The 16938-nt window shown below is 38.8% G+C and overlaps 1 pseudogene across 1 annotated transcript in view; it reads right to left on the reverse strand.

Moving 5' to 3' along the window:
• The window catches only part of LOC143257803 (laminin subunit beta-1-like), a 56183-nt pseudogene extending 52006 nt beyond the window's left edge, over positions 1 to 4177 (reverse strand). Inside the window, exons 1-2 of the transcript XR_013031999.1 lie at positions 4029 to 4177; positions 2743 to 2934 (exon numbers count right to left, since the gene is read on the reverse strand). The product of XR_013031999.1 is annotated as a laminin subunit beta-1-like (transcript). The remainder of the gene's footprint in view (positions 1 to 2742; positions 2935 to 4028) is intronic.
• Between the last annotated feature and the right edge of the window lie 12761 nt (positions 4178 to 16938).

Below are 16938 nucleotides of genomic sequence, written 5' to 3' on the forward strand. Positions count from 1 at the left end.
AAGCTACTTTGTATGGATCGTTAGAAACATCTGACAACACAAGCTTTCCTTGAACAATACAGAAGATATTTCATTTCAATGATGGAGACGTGCGACTGTGCAAGAAACAAGACCTCTTCAGTAGCACCATACGCAATGTGTGTCTGAGGCAAGCATGACATCAAGTTGATGTTGCTGCTAACCAAGGAAAATTATGTTTGAGCAAATGCTCGGTCCCTGTTCTTAGATGAAAAATAAGTAAAAACAAACTCTTCTTCCAGTTCCACGTGGTATCTCAATTCTTCACGACCCACAGTAGTTCCATTCAGCATGCTTCTCCTTGTAGAAAGGATCTCATCTGCTCTACACATTTCCTTCACTATCTACCAATAATTATTCTGTCTTCAATGAGATAGGTCCATTTGTCAGACTTCATTCTCTTCATTAGCACCTCCAGTCCCTTCTGGATGTTCACAAGCGATAACAACCAGAAATTAGGGATTTCATCTGATAAGCATCAGACAGTGTCTGATAAAGACCTTTACACCTAACCTCATTATTACCAACACGTAAGTCACTGCGCCAACCTCAAATTACCCACTTTGTTTGTAGAGTTCAAAGTTTGCGTGGAGAGGTTGATCAGAACCTAGAGGTTTCAAATCGAATTTCTTCTGACAGCATCCGCCAAAGGGCATAACACGAGAAAAATTAAAAATAAGTCATTCAATTCTCGAATCGCACAGTTCACCTTTAACTCATTGAATTCTCTTCACAAGTCATTCAAACGGAAAATGCATTTCCTGTTTGTTCTAGTGTTAAAAACAGTACTAAATTTTCACTCGTACTACCTTACTCTCGTGTATTCTAAGGTAGATTAATAACCTTCAGGCAGTTATAGCAACTAAAATGATTAGATATGCAACAGAAAATAGTCTACGAAATTAAAGTGAATTATTGACTTTATCCTGATTGAACTAGTGACAGCACATCGTGTAAAAAGGTGAAAAACTATTAAAATAAACATACAAATTCAATGTAAATAATAAATGCATCACAACTCTGAATGCAGAGGTTTTAGTCTGCAAATAATCTGAAGTTCACAAGGAAAACCCGAATTAAAGAGATGAATCTACCACTCCACAATTACTACAATAGTGCCAATTCTCCCAGAGCGCACTTGCCACCACAATAACATTGTACATTAAGGAATTGTTTCCCATATGATATGCATCACAAGACATAAGAATTACACTGATAACACAAATGCTATCATTCAAATAATATTCCTTGTTACTAGATCAGTAATTATAATTTGATATGTTAAAATAACATACCACAGAAATAATAAACTGCAGTTACTTTTAGTTTGTTCCCTCATTTATTTTGTGTTTTTATTACGCTGGGTTTTGAGAAACTGTCTTCAGCACTTAACGTATGGGTGGAATAAGTTTACAATTGTGTAAGAATGGCAGCATCCACAAAAACGTCAAAATACAAGAAATTGCGAAAAAGTTTTACAAATTAATGGAGGTACTTTGCCAAACCGATACAATGACGATACAAGACAATGTACCATGTATACTGCAATGTCACAACATACAAGTATTAATTACTAAATAAGTTAGCTCCCGACCCACTTAGTCACTTTACTGGCAGAAATTGCTGCAATACAATAACAAATATTCCTGAACTTCTACACAGCAGCTGACGATAAAGAAATCACTAGTACACGACTAGATATTTCTCAAGCAACACGTTTCCTTGAAAAGTTTAGTCACACAAAAGGGGAATAATCTATATGTGCGACTATCGTGAGTATAACGTCACAACACGACAAGATCAGTTTAAGTTTACAATGTGCCAAATTAGTGTCAACACTCCTACGAAAAGACGTTTCTAGTCCTGATTTCTCCAAACCCCTTCCCCTGGCTGTGGTTTCGCTAGATAGTAGATAGGGACAGTGGGAATCTCGTTAATCCATTCATTAATGGATTTAAATGGCAATTTCATTTAAATACAAAATTATTAGCCTAATATTAATAACCTTTCAAGTTGCTCTGGGGCCTATTAGGTCCTACTTTTCGTAGGAGTGTTAATTAACCATTTCAAAAATGTTTGTGGTGTTACCCAACAGTTCCATCTCTAGACAGTTGTCAAGGTTACTACTTTAGTTAGTGCAAAGAAGCATGTGTAACTGGACTTAGTAATTTAAACACTAACATTTTTTTGTAAGCTTAATCAAGTACTTTGACAATTTGTCATCATTATTCAGGAAACAGTTTAAGTTAATTATTAATAGTGTTTTTATCAAAATAACTATTTTAATATCAGCTGAAAACAGCACTCAGTGCCAAGTACGAACTGTACCAAAATTGTACAGTTTGTTTGCAAAAAAACAAAAGAGGACACGAACCATGAACCTCCAGATAAACAGTGAAGCATGCTAAACACTACGCTACGCCCGGTCCAATTATTCTAAAAGCGATTAAGAAGTTACTATAAAATCATTTAAATATACATTACCTTAAACTAATAACAAACAGTTTAAAACTAGTAGTTTAGTACTTCGTCAAAAGACACAATCTAGTACTTAAAATTAATGCATTTAAAGAAAATATTTCATACACGTCTTATTTAAAAATCGATATAAGAAACATGTGCTAAGTAATTTAAAACTTTCAATTCATGGATTACAAACATAGTATAGTACACACATTAGAGTAAAAAACAAGACACGTACGTCTACACCAGATTTACACTTACTGTCGATAAAAGCAACGAAAATCCCAAACAACACGGATTGATACCTAAACCTTCCACACGTCATTTCGCCTTGCAAAAACAAAGTGGTTATTTATATAATGTCTTTTAGCATGAAAAATTAAACTTTTCGTGTCCTCAAATTTTTTTTCTAGTTGTTGCTTTTAGTCAAATCCAGTCGTCTTCACTCTGAAACTAAATTTAATAACATTAACATCACGCCAGACATATCCTACAAAATGTAAAGCAGTAAACATATTTTCAAGATAAAAGTTACGAACATTAAAGTAGCACTGACCCTTTTAACTAGACAAATTTTAATGCTGAGGAAATACTGTTAGTCTTAAAGTATGATTTCATAATCTCCGAGAGTACATTTTTAGTCACATATATACGTAATTAATAAGGCAGGAATAAATAAATACATACTGTTTTAACACTATAGCTTTATTTTGGAATGATAAAACATGCGAAAATAGAAAGCTCTTTGTGAACATCCTCATAGCTTGAATTTAAAAATTTGCAAATGTTTTACAACATCAATTAGCTATGGCCAATCAATTCTAATGCCTTCATTAGTGGTAATTATACTCATAACAACAGAACTGGTAAATATTTTTAATTATCAAATCAAATTGTTTATCCACTTCAATGTGTCAACTAAACTCAAGCTACTGTGTTCTTTAACCACTCATACAAAACGTTCGAAAGCAAGCTTTCCTTCCATCTAGGACCAACTTTTATTATAAAAACAGTCTCCTATTAGTTCTGGCATAGCTGTATATAGAATGACTCCGATATTTTTTATTTTTTCCCCCCAAGTACAAACTTTTAGCTCATAACTCTTCCGCCTCATGACAAATTTGTGATCTAATTACAGCTTTGGACTCAGAAGGTCAAACCCTTTTGATTGATGTATTTGACTGCGCTCAATGTCTCATAGATTAATTTACTCTAATCCTGTCTTGAATGATTTCAATTTGAGGGTAGGCTGGTGGAGTTCCTGATGAGTAATAAAATCGAATCTGCTGTACTCGCGTCCGACGCTTAGTGCTGCCAGCAACAAATTCTACACCTAATTAAAAAGAAAGATAAAGATCTTAAGATTAATTCACTCTAATCCTGCTTAAAAACTTTCGAATGCTGCAATTAATGAGAGTTTCTCCCCTCCATTGTTATCGTTCCTGGATCAGTTTTCTTTTTCCTAGTTCATTTTATGGTTATACAACGCTTTTAATAACATAAACTATTTATCTACTATTTTAATTTAACAACAAGTAACAGCTTACCTTGCAGAGTTTAATGCACGAGGGATTCTACTAAAATTTATCTTTTGTTGTTGTTGCTGTTTTATATTAACATGTTTTAAAATTTTTCAACTATCTAATAGAGACGTCGTGCTGTTAATCGAAGATTTAACATTCTGAAACACATGAAGCAAAACTGTTCTAGTTGGGAACCTCTCATATTAAAAGACCCGAACACTGGAGTCCTCTATGATCCCACAGAGAAGGATCTTATTATATTATTTCACTACATACGTATTTTTGTTGGCTATTTTTAAGCTAAACATCTATTTCTGTTTCTTTATTTTTTATCGAACATATCAATTTTGTACTGTCAAGTATAAAATGTAAAAGTTTACAATTCAGTACTACTCACACGTCTCATATGATACTTACCTTTTAGTATAATCAAACGTTCTTATGAACATTTAATTAATGAGTAAAGGGTAATTTTCTGAGAAATCATTTCTATACATCTATCTTAAACCACAAATTTGGCCCGGCATGGCCAGGTGATAAAGGCGCTCGACTCGTAATTTGAGGGTTGCGGGTTCAAATCTCCGTCGCACCAAACATGCTCGTCCTTTCAGCCGTAGGGGCGTTATAATGTGACGGTCAGTCCCACTATTCGTTGATTAATGAGTAGCCCAGGAGTTGGCAGTGGATGGTGATGACTAGCTGCTTTCCCTCTAGTCTTACACTACTAAATTAAGGACGGCTAGCGCAGATAGCCCTCGAGTAGCTTTGCGCGAAATTCAAAAACAAACAAACTCTCTCTTAACCTGAAGATGTCCTAGGAAGGTCGAAATATGGTTCTTTCCTTATCAATAAAAGTGTTGATATCCATACCAACCCTTCTGAGATGCGTTTTTATTTCAAGTGGGTTTCTCGTCATCAAGAAAAGTTTAACCGTATTTTAGATGAACTGAAGACCACGTTAAGTTATTCCAGTCACTCAGTTGCGTCCTTATTAAATCTCAAATCTTATATTATCCAAATACAGATGTTCCATTCATCAAAAATACAAATGCCAATTGCATCAGGATTGGGTCAGTGTTGTTAAAAGTAAAAGATGAAATGGAGTATGTTACTACTCATGTAAGTCATATCTCATATCCATAGAAACTGTTTATTTATGGAAAACTACTTTTAGTTGTAGTTTCCAATAATCACTTGTTATTATCTGTAAGGCCACGAATTTAATGCTTCAATGGATAGTGATGTCAAGACATCGTTTTATTATCTGGATTCCAGATTCAGTTTCAAGGGAAGATGTGAACATGACCATTGCAATTTCTGTACAACCCAAAGAAAGTACTACTGAAGCTAAAGGAAGTTACAACAACAAGTTGAAAGTTCACTATTTCAGAGAATATCAGTGGGTACTGTCAGGCCACTGTCCAAAACTGACCATGATAATTATTGCATTATGATGTGGCCCGGCATGGCCAAGCGCGTTAAGGCGTTCGACTCGTAATGCGAGGGTCGCGAGTTCGAATTCCGGTCGCACGAAATACTCGCCTTTTCAGCTGAGGGGGGCTATATAGTGTGACGGTCAATCCTACTGTTCGTTGGTAAAAGAGTAGCCGAAGAGTTAGGGACGGCTAGCGCAGATAGCTCTCGAGTAGCTTTGCGCGAAATTCAAAACAAACAAACAAGCATTATGACGTTCATATGATTACCAAAGGGCCGAAGCTTATTCACTGAAAGAAACATTTGTTCAAAGAATCAATAATACATTGGCTGAAGAGGAGATAATTTAGTTTAGAACAGCTTTGTGATTTATAATGTAGATGAATTAATATGTAGAAGTATACACGGATTTTCCTCTACCTTAAAATACTGTTATTTGTGAGATTATGTACTTTCTACTGGAGCTTTCACTGTGTCTGAAAATGCATTTGAATTTGCTCTTATCATCCTGTTTAGCTTGCTAATATCTGGAAGCCACGTCTAAAGTGTTTCACTATCGAGCAATTTCCAATGCATTCAGACACTCATCTATCTGTAGAAGTGAGAAGGCGTTAATACTATATTAACCTGTATTAACTGTATTCACCTGTCCGAAATCAACAAAGAACATTGGAATATGTACCTTCTCTCATAACAATAACTACTCGAAATGGTCATGCATTCTCTTAAATATGTACGACAATATCGTTTAACTTCCATTGTATTCTGGTGCTACCTGCATCAGTAGTTCTCCTGGGAAGCTCACATGACAGTTGTTTAATTACGCTTCTGCTACTGTGTTAAATTGAGATTTCTTGCTTAGCTCTCAACCAGCAACTCAGATACATTGGCGGACAAGAAACAGTGGCGATAGTGTTAGTTTTGGTTACCGACTGCCTGGTGTTCTAATAAGCATTCTAATAGAAGACTGATTGCCTATAAGTTTAAAATATATTACTGTTTGAATTAACGACGTCTGCTTTTCTGGAGACACAAATACTTGTGTTTGTTTTTTTGAATTTCGCGCAAAACTGCTTAAGGACTATTTGTGCTAGCCGTCCCTAATTTAGCAGTGTAAGACTAGAGGGAAGGTTCCCCCCCAAGTGGCTCAGCGGTATGTCTGCGAACTTACAACGCTAAAAACTGGGTTTCGATACCCGTAGTGGGCAGAGCACAGATAGCCCATTGAGTAGCTTTGTGCTTAATTCAAATACAACAACAACTAGAGGGAAGGCAGCTAGTCATTACCACCCACCACCAACTCTTGGGCTATTCTCTACCAACGAATAGTGAGATTGACTGTAACATTATCACGCCCCCACAGCTAAAAGGGCGAGCATGTTTGGTGCAACATGGGATTCGAACCCCCGACCCTCAGATTACGAGTCGAACGTTTTAACCCACCTAGCTGTGCTGGGCCCAAATACTTGTGTACAAGAAAGTACCCTAATTCTCTTCTTAGGTATAGACACGTAGCCCACTGTTCCTGGGTCCATTCTGGCTGGTATTGGATGGTTTTCCTGAGACATAGGCATAGGCAAAAACTGGCCAATACTTTCCTTAGTACATACATCTAAAGATGGCAATTCCGTTGACATTACCCATTTATGGGAGATGTACTCTAGTCAAGTCTAGTCTAACGCCATTTGCCAGAATGCAGTTGGTGTTAAGTGGCTGATTTGGTGGCTTCATTCAGAGCGCCCAACAAGTGTCTTGTGAGCTCCTATTTCAACCAGGAACTTCATATCCCACCTTTGTACAGTTATACGCTCACAAAGTGCCACTCAACCTTGAAATAGCTGGGCTGACCACCACACCGTTCAATACAATCTACCTGTTGCACTTTTCTAAATTTATGGCATAACTGGCTCAGACCTCATTAATTTTCTGAAAGGTAGTTATAGTAGTTAGAGCTCACTCCAGCTCTCCTGTATTTATTATGCAATTAGAAAAAAACTAACTATTTTATCTATTTTACTGTACTGCTGGATTTGAGTAGTTAATTTTTGAATGGTCTTCCTACTCAAACTCAGTATTTGCTTTGGTCTCTCCCCCTTTTTGGAGTGCATCCAAGTGGAGGCACAATTAACATTAGCAACGGCACAAACATCGTAAAAGAAAGCCTATTCACTGGAGTTTAGTGTTTGTGGTTCAGCACAGATATGTATTAGCTATCGGTTTACCTTTTCACAGATGAAGATAATTGTAAGTTATTCACTTGAGTAGAATGGTTTGTTCAATGTACATCTCCTGCAGCTGTGGGCCTTTTCCTTTTTTGCAACTTGTTCAAACTCTCGACTTGGAAATTCATTTAACAGAAACTATCTGCACTAGCCGTTCCTAATTTAGCAGTGTAAGACTAGAATGAAGGCAGCTAGTTATCACTACCCACCACCAACACTTGGACTATTCTTTTACCAGTGAATAGTAGGATTGATCATCACATTATAATACCCCCACAACTGAAAGGGTGAGCATGCTTGATATGACAAGGATTCGAAACCGCGACCCTCAGATTATGAGTCGAGTGCCTTAACCATCTGGCCATTATTATGGTGAGAATATTTCTCATACCTAAGTGGCATATCATTGTCTTAGTAGGTAACCCCTCAATCCCCATGTCATTTAGGGACTGTTTTTAATCTGCTGAAACTGTTGCAAGGCATTATTCTCGTATTACTTGTGCAGGTTATTGACATAGGTGTACAGCTTTTCAGAGGATTTTTTTTTAAGCCTCGAACTGCTCGGTTCTTTATTGAAATGAAATGTTAACACAAATGTCTTCTAGTCTGTGATAGTGTGAATGGACAGAGTATTCAAACACAGGGTCAGTCACTGAATAACTTGTTCTCAAGTCCAACCATTAATGGTAGCAATCTCCAATCCTTTTTTGCTGTACCCTTAAATGTCGGAGTGCTATTTTATCTCTATCACAGCTACTTCTTATTTTCACATGAGCCTCTCTGCCAACACCAAACTGAAATGTCTTAAACTTCAGGGTGAAGATGGAGGGGGTTGATGCTGGAATTCAAACACTAGAAGTATTATAACCTTCCCCTGATGTTTCAGAACATAGAATCACTGGATGTAGCTCACTCATTGGTTCTGCAGGGCCCTAGGCTTCTCATATAGTCACGTAAGATTATAATTTCCATTAAGAAGAGGCTAACTACTGCCCCACCTTCATCAGTCATGCTTGCTGTCTTATATAGTAGCAAAATTGCTCCTGCTGGTGGATTCTGTCCATCACTGCACCTCTAGTCTCTCTCTCTATCTGTTATGTGTGGTATTGACCAAGAGTTGAGGTTGAACTACCCTGGTCAGTAAATGCCTACATAACAAACTCACTATACTGTAACCAACCATAACAATCCTGCCCTCTCTGTGTTAGAATTAAACCTTTAGGGGGGGTATAGAATCTTATTAATATTCTGTTACATCAGAATTTAGCAATTCTTCTTTCCAGGTTTGTGGCTGCAGTGAAAAGGTTGCCATGCACTTTCACAGTTTGATGTCTATAAGAGTATTTCTTCTAGACTTAACAGCTCTGTCTACCAGCTATTTACATTTAGTGCTTAACTTTTCTTAATGGTCATAAGTCTTTCAACCTTTGGAAAATGTCACTTTTTTCAGATACGAAGCTTCACTCCAATAAAACAAGGTTTCAGAGTTCTGAGGCAAATACACTTACCAGAGAAAGTAGACACTCTGCAATAACAGATCCTGTGGTCATGACACCAATTTTTTTTTCTTTCAATATGTTCATTGGTATTATCAGTTGCCACAAGTATTTGCATAGGAATCTCTTAATAAATGGGGCTTGCTAAGAAAAGAAATTGTGGAGAGTTTGACATAAAGAGAGAGACTAAGTGGAAATAGCACAGAGTAAAACAGTATTTATTCCACTCAAACAACAATCAATGTTAAACAGTAGTGAAAATGAAGTCTGTTTTTCACTGGAGAGAGACGTGAATTCTAAGTTCTCATCTTGAATTATACGTCATTATATTATAAAAAGACTGACATTCTTCTCAGGATAAAAGTATTCACAATGGTCAGTTTCACTTCAGAATAGGGAGGTTGCATTACTCTACTTGTCAGTGATAAAAAGACTATTAGCAATTTTAATACACTATTTTGACAACAAGTGACACCTTGTTGACCGACCTAGAGTTTTGTGAGTAACTAAGGAGAGCAGATTTTAGTGGCTTCACTGACCTACATTCTGTGTTAAGACTAAATAGTTTAAAGGAAAAAAACTGTCTATCTATATACTACATTATGACTTACTGGAATGATTGTCAAATATCCATATAAAATACTATTTTATAAAAATTCAAAGGGCATACATTAAGGTAGGTGTTGAAATTTGAGGAGACAGATAGTTACTTCTGTATTACATTGTCATATATTATTTTCACCACATAATTCACAGTCTACAGAAATTACACTCAGGGGAAGGAAGGTTAAATTGTGGCCAACAGCTTTACACAAATAGAACTTTACTGAACAAGGTTTTATTTATTAATGTTTAGGTAATAACATTTCATTAGTGTGTTTCCTGTGTCATGAATTGAAGAATGAAGGATGAGCTGACGTCTTTAGCCCTAAAAACTTACACTTTGTATGAAAAATTTAATGTTATAGTTTAACTGAAAACCTCCCAGTTGAAAGCCCTAATGAACTAATTGAAAGAAATAAAGAAAGTGCCATTTGCAAATATATTTATGTTATATATTTACCGCCTCTAAACTGGTACTGTAATGCTTGAAGCTTTATCGATTTTAACTTCCAAAATTGAATGTGCATCGTTGTAAACATATTCAATCACTAGAAGCATTAAAACCGTTTAAGAACATATTATGGGTAGAAGATTGTACATCTTTTGAGGAACAGAAAATAATTTATAGTTTGTTTTCTTTCAAAGAATATTTATCTCCACATTGTAAAATTTCATCAGCATGTGTACCAGAATTAGTACTGAATGGTTCAAGGCATGTATAAAATACACTAGTAATTAAGTGAATGCTTTGTTGCAAGTGTGACAGTGATTGGTTAAATGGTGAAACTATATTCATGGACTTATGTTACTGAACATTCAGTGGTATGCAATATTTGTGTTTTGGATGTTTATATAAAGCTACTCAAGAGTTGATTGATTTATTGATTTAGTGTTTTATGGCACAAAGTAGCGAGGCTATCTGCGCCAGACATTCGGTAAAAATGTAAAAAAAAATAATAAATAAATAAATAAATGTAGTAATAGACATAAATGGAAATGAAGGTAAAACAAAAAAGTATAAAACCAATGTTGACACCTAGTCTACAATGTTAAGATAGAAGGCAGAGTATAAGAAGTTGTAAGGTATTTACTCTAGCTAAATGATCATAACCTGCCAGGAAGACTAACAGGTAAGTTCAAGAACGACCGTCAATCACCTGAAGTTGGCCTTTCCAGTCCTGGTTCCGGGTTATGTGTCATAGCAACCAGTATCAAAATGTAAAAGAATAAAGTTTTAAAAGATACATAGCAAAATTGTAACAATGAGTAGCCAAATGTCCAGTAACAAGATAAAATCAAATAAATGGAGTAAAATTTGTAAAAGTAAATGAAGGTAAAAACAAAACAGCAATTAAAACAGAAAATGGTGTAAAAACCAATGGTGACATCCAGTCTTCAAAGTTGTAAAATATTTACTCTAGCAAAATGGTAATGATCATAACCCGCCAGGAAGACTAACAGGTAAGTTCAAGAACCACCGTCAATCACCTGAAGTTGGTCTTTCCAGTCCTGGTTCCGGGTTATGTGTCATAGCAGCTATTATCAAAATGTAAAAGAATAAAAGTTTTAAAAGACACTCCGCAAAATCGTAATAATGAGTAGCCAAATGTCCAGTAAAAAGATAAAAGTCAAGTAAATGGAGTAAAATTTGTAAAAGTAATTGAAGATAAAAGCAAAACGGCAATTAAAACAGAAAATGGCGTAAAAACCAATGTTGGCATCCAGTCAACAAAGTTGTAAAGAACTACCTGTAGCAGAATGGTAATGATCATAACCCGCCAGGAAGACTAACAGGTAAGTATAAAAACCACCGTCAGTCACCTGAAGTTGGTCTTTCCAGTCCTGGTTCCGGGTTATGAGTCAATATGGCCAGTACTAAAAAGTTAAGTAGTAAAAGTGTGAAATGATATGCAGCAAAAGTATAATAACAACTCGCCAGGACGACTAACGAGTAGTTCAAACGGATAGTTCAAACAGTAGCGTTAGTCACCTGAAGTTGGCCTTTCCAGTCCTGGTGTCGAGTTATTTAATGTTCTGGTCATTGTCCAATGTCAAATTGAAGGAGAGAGATTAAAACTGTAAAAAAGGAACCACAATTAAAAAGGTGTAATGAATAAATATGCAACACTTGAATGAGATTAAAAAGATTAATGGCCATTAAAAAATTAAAAACATTATCAAGGTGGACAGAGTCATCATCACCAATAACTCTGTCCAATGTTACAGACTGACCCTGGGAAAAAATATGTTTAAAATATTGCCGTCGTTGAGAATTGTAACGATGGCAAGAAAGTAAAACATGGCTGATAGTGATTTGAGTGTTACACAAACTACACATTGGTGCATCAGTTCCAGATAAAAGAAAATGATGAGTTAAAAAACTGTGACCAATGCGTAGCCTAGTGAGAACAACTTCCTCCTTCCGAACTTTACGGAAGCTAGATGGCCAAAGTCCAATTTTGGGTTTGATTTGAAAAAGTTTGTTGTCACGTTGCTCACTCCGAATGGACTGCCAGCTGGTACGGAGCCGAGCCTTGAAGACAACACCATAGTCCATGTACGGAATAGGCATAGGAGTGATGGTGCTGAAGCAGACATATTTATCTGCCATGTCTGCAAGCTCGTTCCCGCGAATACCAACATGGCCTGGTATCCAGAAAAACTGAATTGAAGTAGATGCTAATGAGAAATGGGCCAGTCGGTTTCGAATATCAGCGAGAATAGGATGTGAGCTAACGTGTAGCGATTCCAAGGCAAGTATAGAACTAAGCGAATAAGTATAAATAGTGCAGTTGGAGTACTGCTCAGCTGCAATATGATCCAGGGCAAGAGATATGGCATACAGTTCAGCAGTGAACACAGAAGCTGTAGAATGGATTATACGCGCAACTACTGACCCATAGCAAACCATAGCAGAGCCCACTGAATTACCTGATTTGAAACCATCTGTATAAATGGGAAGTGAATGATTGTTTGAAAGATATTCATTGAATAAAAGACGGTACTTCCAATCTGGAGTATCTGCCTTTTTTAGGTGACTGAAAGAAAGGTCACATTTGGGGGCTGTAATAAGCCATGGTGGGATGGGCCAACCTGTGGAATCTGCAATGTTATCCAAGGACAGACCCAATTCATCCAATTGCGCCCGGATGCGAAGGCCAAACGGAACAATGACAGATCGTCTGTTCTGAAAAAGTACTGCCCACCGAGGAAGGAAAACACATTTCCAGGTGGGATGCTTTGGTAAGGAATGAAGTTTCGAAGCATATTGTAAAGATAGTTGCAAACGGCGAAGGTGTAGAGAAGGTTCATGAGATTCAATGTATATACTTTGAACTGGAGAGGTACGGAAAGCCCCAGTGCAGAGTCGAAGTCCTTGGTGATGAATGGGGTCCAGCATCTTTAAGGCCGAGGGTCTGGCAGAGCCATAGACCATTGATCCATAATCGAGTTTCGATCTAATAAGAGCACGATATACCTTTAACATTGAACAGCGATCTGCCCCCCAACTGGAAGAAGAGAGAACACGGAGGATGTTCAGTGCTCTTGTGCATTTGACCCGAAGCTGCTTTAAGTGTGGTATAAAGGTCAGTTTACGATCAAAGATAAGCCCCAAGAACTTGGTCTCCGGGACCACTGGCAGCAAAACTTCACCGATATGAAGTTCAGGATCAGGGTGAATACCCCGTCGACGGCAAAAGTGCATGCATACAGTGTTGGAGAGAGATAAATTAAAGCCGTTCGCCAGAGTCCACTTCCGTACACAATTGAGGGCGGTTTGTAGTTGCCGCTCAATATATCTCATGTTTGACGACTGACATGAGATGTGAAAGTCGTCGACATACAGCCCATTCGCAACAGTGAGAGGGAGTTGTTCAGTGATGGCATTTATATTTATACTGAAGAGTGTAACACTCAACACACAGTCTTGAGGGACTCCAAGTTCCTGTACAAAAGAACGGGAAAGTGTCGAACCCACACGAACTTGGAATCTCCTGTCCATTAAAAAATTTTAATAAACATGGGTAGATGGCCACGTAACCCATAACCAAGTATGGGCTACTTATAGTAGTCATATATGCTACTATATATAGTAATATACTCAGTTACTCCTCTACATATTACCCATGTCACTGTAATACAGTCAGTCTGCCTGGATTATTATCCATTAATGTAGGATATCTATCTACAGGAGACAGATGGTGCAGCATGTCGTAATGAATATCATCACGTCCAACAGACGTACTGGCAGACCGATGAAGGGCTATTTTTAGTTCCACCAGGGTAAAGGGACAATTATAGTCAAAGAAACAGTCAGTTCGAAAGGAAAGAGGTGATCGCTCTGCCCGAGTCTTGATGGCCAGTCTTAAAGGAATCTTTAAATCTTTTAGAGGATCCATAGGAAAAGGAAAAAAAATCGGTACCCACTGACCCCACCCACCATGGCGCCCTACAAGGGGACGCACTACAAAGTCACGCAAGGACAATGCAGCAACGCCAGGGTTTCGTGAGCACTATACCCAAACACCAGCATCAGGCACAATGTCCACAACACCCGTTGAGAACTTCCAACACTGGTACTTGGTTGATTCTAGCCCAAGTGGACCAGCCGATTGACCCAAGGGGGGCCACACAAAGGCCGCCCGTCTACAGGAATTCGAGGCCAAAGTGGTGTGTTAGGGTTGGACCCTTCAACCACCAGGATCCTCTCCTCCCCTTCACGGGTCGCCACGCACGGCAAACACGTGGGTGGATGTTTAGATCCCAGAGAAGGTAACCAGATAGAACAGAACTTTCCCTGGGAGGTCCCCTCACCACGTACAGGAATCCACACCGAGGGGCTACTCAAGACCCTAGGTCTCGCAAAACGCCATACCTCCATGTTGTGTCGTAAGCCTTCTCTATGTCAAAGAATATTGATACAAGATGTTGGCGGTTGAGAAAGGCTTCTCTGATAGATGTTTCAAGACGAATTAGGTGGTCTGTGGTGGAGTGCTGTCGATGGAACCCACACTGGGTGGGCGAGAGGAGGTTGTTTGATTCAAGGAACCAAACAAGACGAGCATTAACCATCCTTTCTAATGTCTTACAGAGACAGCTCGTCAAAGCAATCGGACGGTAGTTTGAAGGAATTTTGGGATCTTTCCCTGGCTTAGAGAAAGGTAAAATAATAGCCTGGAGCCAGGCATCAGGAAAAACATTCTCCTGCCAGATCCGGTTGAAAACAATCAGAAGGACATCAAGAGAAGCAGGAGATAGATGGTGCAGCATGTCATAATGAATATCATCACGTCCAACAGACGTACTGGCAGACCGATGAAGAGCCATTTTTAGTTCCACCAGGGTAAAGGGACAATTATAGTCAAAGAAACAGTCCGTTCGAAAGGAAAGAGGTGATCGCTCTGCCCGAGTCTTGATGGTCAGGAAGGTGGAGGAACAAGCAGAAGTGCTGGATACCCGGCAAAAGCTTTCACCCAGAGTGTTAGCTATGTTCCGAACATCAGTCACTTCCTGACCATCAGAGAGTATGATCGAGAGGGGGACAGAATTGTAGTGCCCATTAACCTTTCGAATCCTGTCCCATATGATCTTGGAACTGGTGGTAGAAGATATGCTGATTGTGAACTTAATCCAAGATTCCTTCTGGTTTTGACGTCTCACCCACCTAGCATGTGCACGGGCCCGTTGGAAAGCAACCCGGTTTGAAAGTGTGGGATATCTACGAAAAGTATCCCAGGTCCGCTTTTGAGTCTTCCGTGCTAAGTGGCAAGCAGGATTCCACCACGGACGAGGATATCGTGGAAAACGTGTCAAGGTTTTAGGAATACACTGAGCAGCTGCATGTGTAATACAGTCAGTTACCGCTGCTACACAGTCGTCTATTGATGGCTGATTTACGATGGCAGGATCAAGTTCTGCGAGAGCAGTGAAAGTGGACCAGTCTGCCTGATCCAGCTTCCAACGGAGCACGCGGGTTGGGTGGCATCGACCACGGCCAGTCTCTCTCAAAAGGATCGGAAAATGATCACTGCCTAGTGGATTACTGTCAACCCTCCATGAAAAATTGGAGAATAATGAAGGGGAGCAAACTGAGAGATCAATAGCGGTAAAGGACTGACTAGGTGCATGAAAGTAAGTGGAAGAACCAGTATTGAAAAGAGAAAGATTGTGATCAGAGAGCATCCGCTCTACAGATCGGCCCCTCCCATCAATAATAGCACTTCCCCAGAGGGGATGATGTCCATTAAAATCCCCTAGGATTAGAAATGGAGATGGCAATTGTTCAACGAGAGCATCAATATCTGATTGATCATATGTCTCTCCGAAACACGGATGGCTACAGCCTCCAAGGGTGTGTTGAGTGACAAAGACAGGGTGGGCACGTGTTGATCAACCAACAGTGCCACCCCTCCATGTACTCGACCTTCACACAGCCTGTCATTTCTGAACAGAGAAAACTGCCGAATGGAGACAGTATCAGCAGTTTTGAGAAATGCTTCTTGTAAAGAAAGACAAACAGGATGGTAGGAAGCAATCAGCGTTTTGATATCATCCAGATTAGAACGTAAACCTCGACAGTTCCATTGTATCAAGGTAGCCATTTTTAAGAACGGGTAGGTGAAGTGGCTGGAGAACCCTTCGGTTTACGACCACGTCTTTTTTCTTTACTGTCTTTAGTCGAAGGAGGTCTATCAACCTCCATGGATTCTGCTCTGGGTCGGGTGGGCAGGTTTTTGTTATTGGAAGGGGATTCCAGTGACTGAGGACGCGAACGAATAATTGTTTTGTCTCTTGTGGTGGGAGAAAAAGATGTATCAGAAGAAATGCCTGTATTTGAAACTGAAGGACGTGGATCTTGAGGTTTGTTGGAAGATATGGGAGGAACAGAGATGGGTGTGGAAGTCGATTCATCAACCTTTTTAACTACGGAGGTCAAAAGGCTTTTCATTTGTTTTGAAAACGATTCTCTTGGAGGCACAGAGAGATCTGTCTGCACTCCCACTGTAGTTGTGGACAGCAATTTCCGAGCCTCAGGATAACTAATGTTATGTGTCGTTTTCAAACGCTGCACCTCTTTTTCCTCCAACCATTTTGGGCAAGAATGAAAGTAAGAGGGGTGAGAACCATTGCAGTTTACGCAATGTGGGTTCATGTCACAGTCATAGGCATTGTGGTCCT

The sequence above is a fragment of the Tachypleus tridentatus genome, chromosome 7, assembly GCF_004210375.1.
Source record: "Tachypleus tridentatus isolate NWPU-2018 chromosome 7, ASM421037v1, whole genome shotgun sequence".
NCBI classification, from domain to species: Eukaryota; Metazoa; Arthropoda; class Merostomata; order Xiphosura; family Limulidae; genus Tachypleus; species Tachypleus tridentatus.